This window comes from Pipra filicauda, unplaced genomic scaffold (genome assembly GCF_003945595.2).
Source record: "Pipra filicauda isolate LSUMZ 115617 unplaced genomic scaffold, ASM394559v2 scaffold132_size2486313_pilon, whole genome shotgun sequence".
NCBI classification, from domain to species: domain Eukaryota; kingdom Metazoa; phylum Chordata; class Aves; order Passeriformes; family Pipridae; genus Pipra; species Pipra filicauda.
This window is the reverse complement of record NW_024103796.1, coordinates 1,971,629-1,989,152: the sequence shown is the minus strand read 5'-3', so window position 1 is coordinate 1,989,152 and position 17,524 is coordinate 1,971,629. Positions and strand designations below refer to the sequence as shown.

At 38.6% G+C, this 17,524-nt stretch overlaps 1 protein-coding gene across 1 annotated transcript in view; it reads right to left on the bottom strand.

Moving 5' to 3' along the window:
* The window catches only part of LOC113993797, a 96,910-nt gene extending 79,614 nt beyond the window's left edge, over positions 1–17,296 (bottom strand). The window contains exons 1-3 of the mRNA XM_039378239.1: positions 17,061–17,296; positions 16,379–16,442; positions 8,969–9,027 (exon numbers count right to left, since the gene is read on the bottom strand). The gene's annotated coding sequence lies outside the window, so the exon portion shown is untranslated. The remainder of the gene's footprint in view (positions 1–8,968; positions 9,028–16,378; positions 16,443–17,060) is intronic.
* Positions 17,297–17,524: the final 228 nt, after the last annotated feature.

Below are 17,524 nucleotides of genomic sequence, written 5' to 3'. Positions count from 1 at the left end.
CTTTCTACAGGTCTAAACCAGAAGTATCAAACTTAAGATAATTACATTTTGGAGACAGTTACTCTGAATTTTTCTCAGTTACATTAAGGTATTTGATAATATCAGAGAGAAGAGTAACGGAAACGAGCAGATTAGACAGGAAATATAGCCAGAGGAGCAAGTATAGGACACAGTGGGGACAGATGAAAGACAAGTGATGCTTCTACTCAATGAATGGAGCGTTTACTGTGGTTGTTGAAGAAATCTGTGTATTAGTTTTGCATTTGTTGTTCTGACCAGTTTGGTTCCACTACTGACACAGAGAGTTTGTGGGAAGACTGTCTCTGATGATGAGTTTGGTGAGGCTCTGGCGAGATGGGAGTTATTTGGCTCCTTTGCAGACAGTGGGTTTTCTTTTAAATTGTGATCTTGTGATAAGCAATCCAGTATAACTGAGAAAAGATTAATTAATCAATCAATTTCAGAGTTTATCAGCTACAACACAGAAACAATACATCTTAGCCTTTAGTAAAACAACATGATCTACTGCTTTCTAAAATTAGTCAATTACTTTGTGTTTATTGATACAAATGGGCACACCTGTGATTATCAAGTTTCAGCAAACCTGCAGAAGCTTGTGCCTTATCTCCTGTTTTCTGACTCCTTATAAGAACCAAATACATGGGCAGAGACAGTGAGAAAGACTAATGGCGAGACCACTGTCACTCACGTGTCCTTTACCTAAGGATACTAAATTCAGTGAAGATTTTCACAGGGAAAACAATCAAGTACAGATGCCTTCAGCAAAACTCCAGAAGAATGCTAGCTCACTGGCATGACATGTGGGTTCCAGTTCAGGCTGCCAAATTTGTATGAGCTGATCTTTCAAATACATAGAGGATCTTTTGTATTAGGTAAAAACACACTGTTTTAGTATGTGAGGCTAATTCAGTTAGGCCTCCATGGAATGGTGTGGAAATAATTGACTAGTCCTTGTTAAGAACATTGCTTGTGCTTGTTTGCAGAACTAATTGCACAAATGTTTATGCACAACAGACAATATGTTAAGTGTTTTCAATATTGAAGAACCACGTTAAAAATAAACACCGATGACATATTTTGCAAGATACATAATATGTTTGTTTATGTGACTCAATATGTCTAAAGAGAAGATTTTGATTATTTTAATACAGCCCTGTGGTGGCTATTGTTGACTTTTCAATGTCAAATATACAGTCCAACAGCTAAATACCTGAAAGGGTTCCATAATTAAATATCTCCAAGAATGCAATTTTCCAAATCCATTAGATATTACATTTGGGTTAATAATAATCAAGTGATATGATGGTCAAAGACATATTGTTAACACATAGGAGAGCAGCTGCAAAAATAATGATGTATTGTCAACATGCACTTGTACTTGGTCAACGCAAAACAAAACCCTTGCAAATGTTAACTAAACATAAATCCCAAGTATTTCTGAGTAAAACTTCTTTCTTGTGAACCTCCCATCCCTCCACCAAAGCAAACAAACCACAAAAGCAGTGCAATATATTACTATTTTACAATATGCTGCTTTAAAAAAATCACATTTCTTCAGAAGACAGAACATTTCAAATTAACATTCGCTTTTTAAAAACTTAGAATTTTAATAGTTAGACAAAATTACAGCTATGCTATCTCATCTTTCCACTGCCCTAACATCATGATACCAGCCTATAAGCCAACATCCCATACACAGGATTGTCACAGTCTACCTTAGCACCTAGAAAAATGAAAACAGCCACCAAACTTTTCAGTCAAATGTAATAATGTCTGACATCATCATGGCTGGGCTTCGCGAACGAAGATTTGGGAAGGGCTCTACCCATGTTTGTTACAAGCACGCTGGTGGCTAAAAAGGCCAATACAAGACAGGCACGTCCGGTTGCAAAAGGCACAGCAGAAAGACTCCTTAGGAGGTATATTCTGCAAGGCACGATTCTTTCTGCGTTGCCTTTTCTCCTCAAGAGTGATCCTGCGTGCTTTCTCAAAAGCATCAGCAGCGTTACAGATGGTGTGTCTCCACACCTCCCGATTGGAGTTGATAATGAGTTAGAGATTATGCAGCAAAATCTTTAGCAAAGTTTTCCTAACCAGGATTTACATGGCTTCAGTAAAATAAAAATATAATACAAGCATAGCAATCAATGAAATTATAGCATGAGGTAGTGTGGGAGAACCCATAAACTTGAAATTATTTGTCTTGTTCTTTGGGAAAAAGAAGCTTATGGGAAAACCCTTCAGCTTTGTTGTCAAGGAGTTTGGAGTGCTTTGCAGCACAATGTTTACAGTGCTGGGGGGTTTGGTGCAGTGGTGCTACCCTTGCAAAAACGCAACCCATGTGCTCAAGCTATGAGAATGTAATATCAGTATTACTTCAGGTTCCTTGCTAAAGTTAACCCAGTATATTATCATTTGGCAGAAAAGCCTCTTCAGTGCCCAATAAACAATGGTGAGTTTTAAGAAAAATACCATAGCTTTCAATTTGAGGATGCAGTTTTACCTTCTTTGTGAGAAAGTATTCATCTAGGCTATTTCTTCAGATGCCCTACAGATTTGTATTTAAATTCTTATACAAAAGCGCAAGATTGGAGTAATTATTAAGACTGAAAATTGGGAGGCTACACTCATCCATACTCAGCACATGGAAGTTTTAAATCCTCTCAAAAAATGGTGTGCTTTGTTCCTCTCACATTACAGGAAGTTCAATAATTGGCATGCTGTTGGTACCAGCTGTCATGTTAACCAGGAGTTTTAAAATTAGACTAGATGGGAAAAAACTGAGGTAAAGAAGATATCTTGAAATTGCAAGGAGATGTGGACTCTGTGATCTACCCGATGTAAAAGACCGAAGGGACCTAATATTAAAAATTACAGCACTGCAAAGGATTTGAATGTTCTGTTGCTGCAAGACACGTCACAGACACCAAGTATTAATCATGACTTTTTTAATTCTTCTGCCCTCAGTGACCCACCCAAGTGTCACTAAGGAGGGCATCTCTGAGGGTGTCCTCACCCTCATCATATGCTCAGTCTCTCACAGAATGCACTGGCATGATTTCCTTCCTACAGCAAAGTCCAGTTTGTTTCTCCAAGCTGCCTCTTCTCAGTTTGCAGTAACTGACAACCTTGCCCTGAGTAATTCTGTTTGCTTGATAAGCTCTCTCCAGGACAGTTTTCACTGGGAACCTTTCCAAGGATGTGTCACACTGAGTTCATACCTTCTATGAAGATATGAGGTAACTATTAAAATCACATCACCACAGCTGCTTCTTCCTGTATCAGATTAATAAGCACTGTGTATCAGACTCCTATCAACCCAAAATAGAGAAACTGATCAACGAGGTAAGCATAAAGCAGAATTCTCTTCAGGACTATAAGAGAGCAATTAGGAGCAAAATAATCAATGCTTTTAACTAAGCAAGGAGAGAAGAATTTGAACAGTGTGACTACAGTGCTAGTTTCAAACCCACATACGCAAACTGGTACAAGCCTCTCCATGAATAACAGTGAGTGATTAAAACCTGCCTCACAGACATAGATGTAAAATGCAAGATTGCCCTTCCTACAAAACCATACCATTTTGATAAACTAAGTTGGTTTTAAACTGCACCTTACATTTAAAGGGTAGTTCTATTCACATTTTCACCCACAAGCAAATCAAAAGAAGTTTTCCAGTGTCCTTTATCCTTGGACAACTGTTTTTTCTTATTTGTGCTATGTAGGTAGTTGTTGGACTATATAGGACTGTTGTTTAACACAATATCAATTGAACTGCCAGAACTTAAAATACAGAATTAGAACGGCTTTTCAAGCTTTTCAACCTGAATCATTTCACTGATCAATTTACAGTCAGCCACTTATAGATACCATAGCACAATTGAAAAAAAAAGAGTGAACAGCAGTACAAGTACTGGAACAACTGGTTCCCAATCTAGATGAAAGCCGACGGTGGATAAAGAAGTTACACTTCTAGTTCTCTGGCTGTAAGCTAATGACAAAAGACCTTCAGTGGCACAACCGAGCAAACACAGATGTTCCCCCTTGCCCCTCTCCTGTTGTGCCAATGAAAGTCTTTATGGGGTTTCACTGAGCAGCAGAACAAAAGAGCTGATCTGCACCAGGAGTAAAAATTTCACTCTGACAGGGTTTTTAGCACCACCAGGAAGGCAGGGCACTCCCATAAAGCTGTGTTTCCATTAACATCCCTGCCTTGTCAAATCATGTCTTCATGGTGAACTTCTGTGTATCAATGGATTTTCATGCAAACTGTGATCACATTTCAGCATTTGTCTTTAATGTGCATAGCAAATAAACTGAAATTAATATTACAGTAAATATAGCTAAGTAAGGAATTACATCCTCTATTCACAGAACAAGTTTAATGTCTCCTGTAGACATACCCAGTCTTTATCTTCCTCATGAAATCACTAATACAAATACCGGTCATAAATGGCCTGTGGTAACATCAAAAGTGGTAGTAAGCTTATTTAGCCTCTGTCGTTGAGAACTAGATTAAATCTACCTGTTAACTTTGAGCAGCATTAAGCAGACATAGGCTAGGCACTACATTTTAGTTATTAGTTTAAACTGGTGTCTACGCGTTCATCTTACTGACAATGATCTGTGTGTTTAGATCTGAAAAATCCTAGTTAAATTTACACACTTCTAATTCAGTTCAGTTCAGTTCAGTGGTTGGTCTGTTTCTCCTAATTAAACAGCCATCACTGTAATGTGAAAGAAATTAAGCTTGCGGAAGTATGAATTTTTTACAGCTGGTCCATTGGTGATGGTCTCTAGGAAGCAAAGAGCAGATCTAGAAGGACAAGATCAACATGCAGAATGCATGTAGAGGAAATCCAGCAAGGGCTGTCTGGTTACCAGTCTGTGACATTATCTGGAATTTGCAATAGAAATAAGAACTATTTTCCAGGCAATGATAAGATAATCATTCTATAAGCAAATCTAAATTTTATCTTTCCACTAATTATCTTTGTTTCTAAAGGGGAAAAATCTCCATTTACTTTACAATATCCATTTGTTATTTCACACTCGGGTCTGCATTTCTTTCAAAGGCCTACAGCTAGTTCTAAATACAGCACTTCAGGTTCTCAGCACTAAGCCTTCTCCAAACCCTTTATCTCCCTATTTCTATATACTGATACAGAAAGACAAGGGTTGCCCTTCTGTCTCATGCTGACACTTCAATTTCATGATACAGGGGATTTTGGCAATGGAATTCTTCTCTGCCCTGTCAGTCACTTGTTTTGCTTCGCAATGACACAATTATTTGCACAGGGTTTCCAGAGGTACACTAAGCTAAACTAATAGCTCCCTGAAACTGTGAGGAGGTCATGCTTCTGCTTTATATCTCCTACTAGCTCTGGTACTCAAGAGACCCTCATTTAAGCTAATTTCATGTGCTAAAATGGCACAGTAAAAAACAGGGTTGGATAGTTTTCTGCTGCTCTACCTAGTGAGCCAAATCTGCTCACAGAAGGGTTTCACAAATATTGAAGCTGTTGTCCAGGACGGGGAGAGAGCCAGTGCAAAGCACAGCTGAGCTCAGAGAAGAAACGCAAAACCTCCCCCCTTCCACAGAAGTAAGCTGGTACCCTCTCCTGATCCCTGTTTGTTTGCATTATTTTTAACCTTATCTGGTTCCCTTGATCCAGTTCACAATCCCCAAACAGTTGTGTCAACAACTGAGTGAGTGACAGCCTGAGTGTAGAATTTCTTCCATTAGTTTCTCTCTAAAGGCCACATGTTTGTCTGAGCAGTATTTTGCTTCAGACATGTCTATTAGATTCATTTAAATCAGACCGTGTGTGGAGGTGTTACCACGCATGAAAGATGAGAATCTGGTGCATTCAGCTTTTATAATAGCTCTGTTAGTCCACTGTATTCTCTGCTCTTCCACAAGAGGAAAAATAACACCATATATGATGGGCAGCTGTGGTATATTCCACAAACACCTTTTTTCTCATGTTCATCTTCTTACTTACCAGGTTTAGTCTCCATATAAATTTGAGATAATCTGGCATTCCTTATTATTCCTAATAAAGTTTCACAGATTTGTACTAAAGCTGCTATGACAATTCAGAGTTCATCTCATAATCATTCCAGAACAAGGTAAATCTGATCAACAAGATAAATATGATCAACAAGAGAGGACCTAATTTACCAATAAGCTGGCTTCTATACTTGTTTAAGACCTCCTTAGCTTCAAGGATGCATTTCAGAAAAGCACTTTCAACTATCAGAAAGTTATATAGTGATAGGCTGTATTTTTCAAGTAGCAAGGTAAGTTTAATATTGTACTTTGGTTGATCATCAAGGCTGCAGAAGAATAAAAGGGGTACACTTACCTGACTAGGATCTTCTGTGACTACAAGAGTTCAGGAGAGGATGCTTCAGCCAAAGTACAGCTGAGCTGGGGTGGCAACTTAACCGACATTTAGGAAAATGCCTCAAAGACCAGCCATCAGGACCCCAGCTGCAAATACATTCTGAAAATGTATAACTGTAACATGTAGTTAACTATTTGAGTCCTGACTGTGACATTTATTCATCTTTTTCCAAATGCAACAAAGGGTTTGTTTGGTGTCTTTTCGCCTTGCTCAGTGTTGGGAGAAATTTCAGATTAGTCTGAGAAACACTGGGCACTTGCATTTCCCAGGGAGTGAAGCCATGGACCATGGATCATGGACCCAGTGTATTCATCAGAATCAAGTGCCTCCACTCAGCACTTCCTACACTACCCATCTCCCATCAAGCTGCAATGGGCTGACACAGTGGCAAGCAGAATTTTCTTCCTTCAAAAGCAGCAGAACAGCAGGCAAATGACTTCCCTACAGATATCATTACAGTGAAAGCAGAGCAAAACTAGATATATACAGAAGAAGCCACCTTCTCTCAAAAATCTCAGTGGACTAAAAGATCAGTAGATCTTTCTAATGCAAAGCCAGTAATTTAATTTCTTTAAAGTATTCCCACTCAAACAGCTATTGCCGCAACGTTAAAGATCTCTCTGAGATTAATGTGGATATAGTTTTTTAAAGTAAGAACTAATGGCCTGAGCCTGAGATTGTCAAGCAGAGAGTCAAATTTTCATCTAGGTTTTATTGCTACATTTCTCCCATTTCGTTTTCTCTGAGCTGTAAAATATAAGCACACCTGCATCTACAGCTACTCTAAATCAGCTGAAAACTCTGGCCCAGTACCTAACAGAAACACTGTACAAGGTGATCCTTTGTAACGCAAGGTAAAGACTGGTAATACTGAGTCATTTGCCTACATACAAATTCTCAAGCAAGTCTGACTGATACTGAAATTACAAGACAAGGCCAGCAAAAAGTTTGAGAAGTAAATTGAAAAAATTGAGTAGTAGTACTGTACGCTGAGTCATCCCCATCTCTGACCGCCCAGCTCAAAGGGCACAGCAACAGCTGAGGTGCAGCTGTCACTCAACACAGTGATCGAAATGCAGATTAATAGCAGACCTTATGTGACACTTACACTTTATTCTTTCAGGGTTTCACTGATTTTAATGCTCATGTATGTGGGATTTCTGAGAAGTTGAGAAAAATATTGGATATTCATTCAAACTGGCATATATATATGGTTATATGCTTCCAGAACCACTTTATCTTTTAGGGGAGCAGCTGTGATCCTCTCCATTCCTGTCCTTAACCCACCCCTGCTTTTCCCCCTTCAAAGCAATAAAGCCAGTCCAATAAGCCTCCTTTCTGCTTAGTGCTTCTGTGAACTTTTTAGTCAGACTTGCAAATGTTGCTGAACATGACCCTCAACTCACACAAGACTTTTCCCAACTAAATTACTGCCATTCACCCAAGCTGACTTGTTCTTCAGCAAAACCCTAACACAGCCATAGTAGCAAGCAATCTTGAAAAAACAGCAGCAAACCATTCCTCCAAACAGTGTAAAATTCTCAGTCACAACATTCCAGACCACAAGGATATAGCTAACAAGAACCCCGAAATCCACCGAATAACTGTAAGGAATCATATCTAGAAGAAAAGAAGCATGACTTAGGTGAGGCATGTATATGCCTAAGAGATAAGGAAGCAAGAAAGCATTTTACACTATTTAGCCCAGACTAGAAAAAGAACATTTCTAAGAGTACACTTGCTATTTTCCGCTCTTATATCCTACAAACAGCATCCAGTGGGATGATAGAATTAAAAAGGTGTGGCTGTTGTTCTCCTCTACTGTCTCTGTTCACAATATTCTGGCACTGGCAAGCACTAGGTACAGAGGAGGAGCAGAGGCTGGATATCAAAAAAATTTAAGAGTTTACAGTTTTTCCCTTCCTGTGACTTAAAAAGAAACCCAAGAGATTTGTTGTTGTCTATCAACAAACTCTATTTTTTCATTATATAATACAATATCTCTGTGGCAACACCAGAGAAAATTCGTAGTTGTTCTTAGTATAAATATATTTGTTTTCTTTGGTTTATGTAGTCACTGAAACAAAAGAAGTATATACTGGACCTGTTTATCTAATTGCCATTGAAGGATTAGCAATCACACATGCAGAGATTGTTAAACTTTTTTAGCATAGGTTTCAGTTTTGCTTCATCAGAAATTTGCAAAACTTGTCAAAATCATGTTGCTCCTGCTTTGACTAGATATAATGATATTTTCACAAAGGCAAAGTTTAGATGGACAAAGAGATGAAAATATAAGGTCACTTCAGTGAGGCAATCTGAGCTGGAATGTATATTTTGAATGCACAAATCTGTAGACTTTGTACAAGGCTTTCCCCTCAGCCCTGCGCAGCCCTTCAAACAGCCCGGTGACTGAGGCACAGACCACAGTCAGTTTTTATTCTTGGCTTGGATAAAGATTTGTTGGGTGACCTTGATCAACTAGTTTAACCTCTGCATTTCCTTATCTGTAAACAAGAACAATCACCATCACTTACCTCATCAGCTTAATTCAGGAATACTTGTAAAGAGCCTTGAGTTTCTTGGCTGGATGTTGCTATAGGAACAAGAAGCAAAATACAATACAGTTATGATACTTTTATGATCCCAGTCACCTACAAAATATTTTGAGCTCAAAATTGTGCTTTGGTTTAACTTTCAAATTCAGTTTCCCATACATGAGACAGATATAGGCAAGATTGAGGAAAGGAGACTCAAACCTATATTCCCCTTAACATAGGTCCAAGTGTACACATGTACCAAGCACACAGGCAGGGTGACCATGCTGCCATCAACATTTATCCCATCTGCCCTTCTTGTAAGACAACTGCTAAGCACTTCTTAAGAGAGTTAAGACATCATATTATAAATTGCAAAAGCAGATGATAGGAGTTTTAGACAGCCTAGGAGAACCACACACACTTATCGAAATGTATCTAAGTGGGTAACAACATGGCTTCATAGAAATGGGTGACTGATCAGAGCAGTGTTAGGTTTCTCAGCAGTCCAGTTCACACAGGCATAGTACAGGCAGAAACATGGGAGACTTCCCTCTCTGTGTCAGTCAGTGATATAATTCACACTGACAGCAGTCAGTGAAGGTTCAGTGACTAAATGACCAACTCAGAATTAAAGAAGGAAAACTGCAGCAGGTCTGTTACATCTCACATTAGTCCTCTGCCCAACACCGGTCCATCTTTCTCCTGAGCACGTGGAACTTCCATCAACACACGTTCAAAAGAGACCAGTAAAGTTGAGACCATCATGATCCAAGGAGATCCTTCTGCATAGCACAGGTGCCTGTACATGCCATTCATGCACCAAAGTCAGTCTGTGCATCACCATGGTACTCCTTCTGTCTCAGAAATAGGCACTAAATAGTTGGAAATGACAGCTAAACAGAGCTACTGCTTGTTGCTCTTCCTCAAAATTTGATACCGTTTGAACTACAAAAAGTTTTAATTAACCCTTGTCAATTAAGACATGCATTTTAATGTCACATTTTCTTTTATATGTTGACATTTGTGATAAAATTTCTAGAATAAAGTTTGTCTACTGACAGGCTTCCTTTGTGCTCCTTCCCCAGCCACCAACATTGCAAGCAGACAGTTTAACCACAACACTGCAAGTTTGGAAGTGGTAAAATATCTGCGCTCAAAGCCTGCTTTAGGATCTACTAACAGGGATGTGGCTAAATCATCATATGGCTTAATTTATTGACAGAAAAGCCACTACAGAATGTATATGGTGAAAGAATGCTTATGTATGAAATAATTTATACGGCAAATCATTTCAACTGATGCAGATTTAGCCACACACTCACTGTTAAGGTGTACAAGACTGCACCTGCTCCTGAAGTTTGAAGGGACAGCATATGTCATTAGGTGGTACCACAGTCAGCAAGTATTCCCCAGGGTTGAGAAACAGTTTCTGAATCAAGATCATCATAAAGTACAAGATTCTGAAGTTAAACCACATCACATGCCTAGATATTATCCTACCACTGTGAAGTCGTATCTTTTTTTAATTATATACAATATTTTCTTACAGTATTTATTTTAAATTCTATTTTTTTAAAAAGAAATAATTAATTAAACCTTCTTCATAAAGCCTTCATAAATATTTTTTCTACAGTGCTGTAACACAAGTGTTTGACCTAATGCTCCTTTTTTCTTAGATTAGACCAATAAAACCTTGGCAACAGTTGCTGGACACTGGTATAAACAGCTGGGTTCCCTGTGAACCCAAGATACACTTTGAAAAAAAAAGTCTATTGAAGACAGTTTTCTTTAAGACCCTTATCAAAATGCTTATCCTGAATGTCCCATTGATGACAGAGTCCATACACATTGGATGGACCTTATGAAAAGGCATTTTTGGAAGCCCAACTTAGTTTGCCAAAGCAGCTCCTAGTATTATTTTGACTGTCTGCCAACACTAAGGTTTGCACAAAATGATGACCTTCAGTACCTTTGCTAAGGAACAGTGCAAATGACATCAGCAACTAACCTCTGTTGATTAGCATGAGATTTCAGTAGGTTTAGCTGACAAGCTCCTGTGAACTTGGTTAACATCGTTGGGGTATTGTCCGAAATCTCTATGCTGTAGAGTAGCATTGTACGAATCATCAAACACAGAGAAATAAACACACAGATATGACATGTATAGAAGTCTATGTTGGTCATTTTATATCAGGCAGTATATCTTAGCTTTCTTTTGTGGCTTGAGTTAGACTAATCCACAAGCCTGGAATAAAAAGAATAACAAAAGACTGTTTCTTTAGTTAGATAGTCTTGATTGCTTTTCTCTCATCAAGGGAAAAGCAGGGCAGAATAGATCTTCCTCACTTGATCCTACATAAGCAAGGAGAAAAAGGATAAGTGAAAAGAGGCTATAAGCTCTCCTCTTGGGATTTTGCCAATTATTTTTCACACATAAGCAGTTAATGGAAAGACCAATGCTCAGAAATTTTATAGCCTGGCTCCCACTACTTCCACTCCTGCCTATAAAACCTTCCCATTACCACCACAGAGGTTGCCTGTGACTGACCCTATGCTTTTAGTATGGGAGGGGACTTCCTTTTTTCCATCGGTTTTTTTCCAGTTGTTTCTGACAAAAGTTGGGTATTTGGTCTCTTTGACACTATTAATTAAACCATCAGTCCTGTTTACAGTGTGTCAGCTCTAGGCTAGAATAAAAGCAACAATTAGTTATAGGAAGGCCCTATAAAAATGTTATATGCTAATGGTCTCAGGTTATCTCAGCTTTTACATGTTCTAGAAGGTGGAAATCTTCATCTCTTCCAGCTTTCCCTGCCCTACTGCTGTTTTTTCCCTCTTTAGGCTTTCTGTGGCCTAGACTCAAGTCTACATTTTTAAATACTTCATGTAAGTTGCTCATGAAAACTGCTATATTAACACCTACTCCACCAGCAAAGCTGAGAAAGCCAGCAAAGCTGTGATTATCATCCCTCATGTAGTTAAGATGCAATAGCGGTGCAAATAGGAAAGCAAGAGAATGCTTTAAAGAAAAATATTGTCCATTAAAATTGTACTTACAGTAAACCAGGCTTGACGTTACTACAGAAAAAACTGCTGAGAACTGGAGTGTCTCCATGTTCACCAGCAAAGTTACTGTGTCCATTGGGTAAGTGAGGAAGGAAGAGGAAAGGATGGCAGAGATAGGGCAAAGCACAGCAGACCTCAGGGAGATAGGGAAGCTGAGTGACACTCTAGTCCTCACAGTATGTAAACACCTTTTCTCCTTTGGAAATCTAGAGAGAACATGAGCTATTCCTGCTTTCTGCTCTAAAACTTCTGCTCCTGGGCCGAATGGCAGAGCTCTTGGGGTTAGCTCTGGCAAGAGGTCAGTCATCACATAAGCACTGCCGAGTGTTATAATTACTGTGTTCACATGGTCACTGTGCCTTATTGCCCAGTTATTTCATAACTGAGTGCTATGTACCACACCAGATCCAAGCACGCAGCTCTCACTGACTTCTAGAGCTCCCTTTGGGCATAGGTCTGTTGGAATCTACATTTTTCATTACTTTATTTACCTGATCTGTAAATATTTTGGAGAACACAATGGCACTTTTGAACATTTGCGTATTTGCCTTGTCTACACGTTGAAGCTGTACTTACATATGTATTTCTTGCAGGACTCATTCATGAGGAAAACCATACAAGTTTACAAGTTAATCATTCTCCTGAATGTCAAAAGCCAGGGCAGATCAGGATGTGCATTGTGTTGGCAGTGCTGCAAACTGGGCTGTTTTAGTATTAATAGTAAATTTCCTAGCCTCAGTAAGACTTTTAGTAGTTTTTGTAGTAGGTTAACAACTATCCATGGATATTTGTCATAAGTAATTGCAAAGCACAGAAAAAACAGTGTAATTACTAAGAAAAAAGTGGTTTACATTTTCAATTCAATAGAAAGAGTCCAGCGCTTTCTTTCAGCTTTCAGCTTCTGAGTAAAACAGATATCCTGCCTTTGTCAGAAACAGCAGTGATTTCAAGAACATACTGATCAGCACATTTTATATCCCAAATGTTCCAAACCAACACCTAGTAAGATTTTGTTATGGCTGCAAGCTGTAGAACATGACTGGGTAGCTTACACTACAATAAGCTCCAGCTGCAGCTACATAATCAATGCGGCCAAAAAGGCAATGTTTAGGTGCATAGAGCAGTGTGGCAAAGTATGCTTTAGCCACTCACCATCTGGTAGACAAACAAAAACAGCCTTGTGAGCCAGTCTGTTGACTGGGATGACTGGCACGCTGACACACATTCTGCCACTCTGGTTTTGAGGACAGCAACATTTGGCAAGGGCAATGTGAACACCTGAGAAAGAAGTTTTTCTCAGAACACAGACTATTTTTTCATCCATTTTAGGAAGATAAAAAGCAGTGAGATCCTTACAATAACTCTTCAGAGATAGCCACCTCTGCATCAGTCACTGGTGAAAGCCAAGAGAAAGGAATCACTCTTCTGGGCTTATGTTTATCCAGACACCAGTATTCTTTCATCATCCCACCTCTCTCATTTTCTTTTGGTTATAAATTATGTGATACAAAGCACATGTAAGCTACTTAACATTCTGTTTTTCTTGTCTGCTCCTCTGATCGCCCCTTCTTCTGTCATCCCCAAATTTTCTTCTTGTGGTTGCTTACAGAGTGCAAGTAGAAAGTAGGTCAGACAAATGGGGACTGTCAGATGACTAGTTTCAATTTATGGGCATGTTGTTGTCTCTGTAGAACCATAGCGCTGATGTTACAAATCCTTAAAAGTTTGTTTTAGCCTGAAAGGCTATTAGACTTACTTCACTGGCAGACGAGAAGGCTTTCTGCAGGAATTTCATCTGATTAAGTCAACAGAGCTCTGCCTGCAGAGCACAGCTTCCAAACATGAGGCTTCATTTTGTATAATTAATTCTTTACCTCCTCTTGTTCATAATGGAAACATTATGAAATGCCTAAACAACTTAACAACTGGAGTTTATTTTCCTTTTTCCCCTCACCTTTCCCCGCACACTTCAACCCCAAAGTCTCAATCAGTCATTTTAGTTTACAATCATAATACTGGATACACACGCTTCACGTATTGGTATGCTTCATACGGCCACAAGACAGTGTCCCATCATGCAATAAGGAGTGTACACCACACTGGGTGGTGCTAATGGCATGGGAGTGGGATTTACAGCTCTTTCAACTCCTCCAGGAAAGCCACTACCAGTCATCTTATAATGGCAAATAAAATACTCTGACATAAGCATGATTGAAGTTGACAATGGTCCCTCAAATATCAGCAGAGTTTACAACAGTGTTGACAGCTTTCGTGAATTAATAGCAAAGCAAACAGTATCTGCTCCACTAGTCCTGTGGTCTGGTAAGGCTGGAATGACAGTTTTAATACTTTGTTGTCAAATCACCTGTCAGAACAACTGTCTGTTGCCTCTAGACTCCTGCTACATGTGCGAAACATGGTACAGTAAATAACTGTAGGTTGGTGCTTTCTTAGACTGTATTATTACATGTTACAGCGGCAACCTCAAGCAATGCTTTACTCTAGTCACAACAAAAGCCTATTCAGATTTATTAGCTTAAACAAAAGGGTAACCACTTCCTCTTGTTCTCAAAAAAATGCGACTATACAGCAGGGCAGAACTGCAAAGAAAAGAAAGTTCCAAGTGGCCATAAACATACCAGTGGTGAAATTTTAATGCCACTAAAATCCATGGCAGTTTTGCTATGCATTCGGTGAGACCAAAACTGAACTCTGTATGTTTGGTTTTGTGTTACTCAGTGAAACAAATAGAAGAGATAGTGGTCATTGTTCCTCCCATCTATACGGAAGCCCTTAAGTGGTGGCAGGCCAACAAATGAAAATATACTATTAGATTGGGATCAGAAGTGGGTAGAAGTCAAAGTATAAATTTCTCCAATAATCTAGTCCATTCCCTTTGGAAAAGGTCCCTTGGGAAATGTTTTAACTGACAGGATACAGAGTAGCCTTTAAATTGGATGAAATTTATAGGGAATGGAAAACTGGACTCCTCCCCATCTATATTCTACACATTATGCCTAATGTAAAGGCTTACATTTCCCACTGTTTATTTCCTGTAGATATATTCAAAACACCTATATTTGAATACACTGTAAAATCTTACCCTAAAAAATTGTGTCTCTCCCTTTTTCGAGAGGACACTGAAATAGCTACAGTGGCTACTACTTAGAATTTCTTACTGCAAAAAAAATATTACTTTAACTACTATGGGTCAGTAGGGTCCATCTGTCCTGATGAATCTGTCTAACCAGGTGAAAGTTAGGTGTCCATTCTCACCACCTGTATAGGGACTCTGTAATAAGGGAAGAAGTTCTGTGACTTAGATGGGGTAAAATCTCCTATCGTAAAACAGATGCCTAAGAGGAATGACAACTCTTGAGGGCAATTCAGCCCTTCTTTTAGAAAATATTTTTAAAGCAAATGTTGTTGTGATTAATCTCATTAACTCTTGGACTCAAGTAACTCATGAATCCAAGAAAGGTCATGAAAATGAGTGCATTATTACCATGTCTAAAAAAAAGCCCAGTTCTAAAACCATTAAGCTGCAACCACTTTCCTTTGCAGCAGCAACTTGTCACTCATAAACTCACAGTACATGATAGTTTTTGCATCTTACGCTTTATCATGACACCTGGGTATTTCTAGTTTATTGTAACTGAAAATGTTCGGTCTGAAAGCCTCAACAGGGCTTGAGGGTATTCTAAAAAATTCTTCAGTTATCCCACAGCACTCAGTTCAGAAAACAGGATTAAGTGTAGAAGTCATCTAGAGATTTCCCAAATTCATACAGCCATCCTAGACAGTTAGACTATTAGCCATGTTTCTTCAGCAGCTATTAAGCTTATGGTTGTTAGATTTTCAATACTGTCCATTTAGTGCTTCCTTTCTGAACACAAGTATTTTTACTATTCCAAGGCAGAAAATAGTATATCCAGATCTCTTTTGAAAGTACATCGCTAGTGGCAAGAAATTCAATGAGTGCCACAGATTTATAGTTAATAGCTTACTTATTTTGCAGCAGCCAGCGGTTCTATACACATATCTCAAAACTTAATTCCAACCTGTTGTTTCTAATCAGTAGTGTTAGCGATATTACTTTGCTGATACATTCAAAACTTATTTCAGTCTTCATCTAGTTTTATGCCATTGGAACTTGGACTTTCTTTCATAAAATTTTGGACACAAAAAAATCGCAAAATATGCCACCTATATTAAGTATCTCAAAGTTATGGTAAAAGACTGTGACCAAGAGAGAAACCCATTCTGCTTGGTGCTACGCAGTCTAATAGGGCATGCCTACATGTCCAGCAAGGCATGACTGTATCATGTGAAGGTACTTACACAGGTAGCCTGCAAGCAGTGTAGCACTGAAGCTATGGAACTTGGCAGAGACTGCAAAACTTGCCTGAAAAGCAAATTCAAAAGGTTAATCTGTGTTGAATTCTTTCCTGTTGAGTCTATACTGATAGAAGTATTCGACTGATGTTAATTAATATGAGGCTAATTTAAGTATTTCTATGTAAGATAGAGTGATAATGTGATTGCTACGTAAATATCTTTGTAGGAAGATATGGTACTTCCTTGTGGTTGCCAGAATTAAGGAAAGGTAGTGTCAAGAGAAAACAGGGACATGGTGAAGACAGGTGGCTTCCTTTAATTTCCTGATAAAAATGGCATCCATCTACAGATACAAACTGCCTGGCAGGAACAACATTGAATGGCTACAGAAACAGATAATTTCTAAATTTAGCCTCTATATATTTTGGAATAAACATCTGTGGCTAGAACAGCCCAACATACCTCACTTTCCTTTATAAGCAGTGTCAGCTTCTTCTCAACTTCACTTCCCAAATTTACCCTCCCATTTCCTCAATCTAAAAAATGGAACTAAGAGCAACTCAAAAGTTAGCAGAGGCAACGGTGGCAACAGTGTTAATGATGGATATTTGCCATTTTATCAACTCACTCTAAGGGTGAGTTGAAAGCTACATATATGAGTTATTTCTCTAAAAGTTCCACTTACTAATCTTTTCTGCTCTCCTCACGTATTTGCACTGCTGATTGCTTAAGTCATTTGGAAGATAACATCAGACCTTCAGCATCAGGAAATGGAGGCATTAAGCAGTAGCTGACCGCTAGGTTCAAATAAATACAAGAGGTGTCTGTAATAGTGATGCTGTTACACAGTTCTCTTAATTTTCTTGTTTCCAAACACAATCTTCTGATACATTTAACATAAATATACAGTGGTTAGTTTTTCAGCTCAAATTGGGAACTGAAAAAGAAAACAAAGATGACAAAATTGTGAATACACAATCAATTAAAAAATGCAACTTCCAAGGCTCCTTTGCATCTTGATTTTTTTGCCAAGTCTTTCAACTGATTCAAAAAGTGATAATCAGCTCTTCAGCTGACTATCAACATATTTGAAAAACAAACTATGAAAAAGTAAAACTGAAAACATTTTTAAAGGACAGATTAAAAGGA